This window comes from Laetiporus sulphureus (genome assembly GCF_001632365.1).
Source record: "Laetiporus sulphureus 93-53 unplaced genomic scaffold LAESUscaffold_139, whole genome shotgun sequence".
Lineage (NCBI taxonomy): Eukaryota > Fungi > Basidiomycota > Agaricomycetes > Polyporales > Laetiporaceae > Laetiporus > Laetiporus sulphureus.
Window position 1 is genome coordinate 7,838 of NW_024468648.1, and position 1,403 is coordinate 9,240.

A 1,403-nucleotide genomic window follows, 5' to 3' on the forward strand; every position below is an offset into this window, starting at 1 on the left:
TTTCGAGCTGACGAGGGTGGTCTCTGCCTAGAAATACACGAAAGCCGTGAGGAGGGACTTGAAGCTCCGTGCATTCCCCCTCCCCTCATTGTGTCATCATTCCCTGAAACGCCCCTGCTCCTTACAATCCCTCTTCTCCCAGGATGGTGACACCGTCCCTCTGCACCTCGCTGCTGTGAAATGACTTGCACCCGCCTGAATATACACACAGCACTCGATATTCTTTACGCACCCTCTAGCTTCCAAGCAGATGACGCCTAGCCATAGTGGAGCACACCCAGAGATAAGTGTTGGCACATTTCATCTAGAGCGAGGTCTAATGAAGCAGAGGCACAGGAATGTTTCAGGAGCGCTCAGTGACAGCGCATGCAAGTCAACCGTCGCGTCCAAAGTCGATCACCGCCACCTGCCCCGACATACTCACATGTGCGCGTTCAGCTGTACACCACCTGCTCAACGGTACGCATCTCCCGTGCATCCCATCGTTCATCGTCGCTCATCAGAAACTCGCCCGATCTGTGCACTTCCCTACAGGATCAATATGGTTGCTACGAGTGCATCCGAGCAAGTACCTTATTCATCAATGCGGGTAGGCGCGCTGGGAAACTAGATCGCTAACGTGTCTGTACAGCTTCATGGACACGAACGGGCAAGTTCCTCAACGCGAACAGCGATCAAGGTCCGAGGATGGCATCTGACATATTCAAGGTAACCCATATCCATGACAAGATTCTCGAGAGCACTTACGCCAACTCGCACCAGACCCAACGTCTTCGTCGCGAGTCCTATAGCTGGCTGAACTCCACCCTGTCGACAATCGAACGTGAGCGGTGACGTCGTTCTTTGCGAACGCGCTCGTTCCGTCAAGCACGCGACGATGCCATTCGCACCCCCGCATCTGTACCGAGGTGGCATGCCAGTGTACCTGTGGTCTGCTCGGCGTGCATGCCGCCATTATCGGGTCGTCTCCTAGCCACAAAGCGGACAACATGATTAGCGGGACAGACCCGACATGCATGAAGATTCGCCGGGCCATACCGATGCTCCCGTGTGATAGTGCTGCAGGGTCGCAAGTGTGTAGCTCATACAGCTCACGCATTCTCCAATTATTACTGGCACCTCCGCACCTGGATCGAGGAGACCCACTCATCCTCCACGGCGCACGACACCGTCTGTAGTTTGCCTGAAATCACGAACGTGTCCACGCCATCAGTGCGACGGACTCGCCGTGTACGTCGAATCGTGAGGTCTCACCTATAGCAGTCCGCATGAGCGCAGCTCGCACCGCTACTGCTGCCACCTCCACGACTGGCTGGGTCGTCTTGGAGGGTCTCTGTACAAACCCATGGCTCATCCGACATCCTTGCCGGTACCTGGCACTCACCTCGAGCTCTCAGCAATGC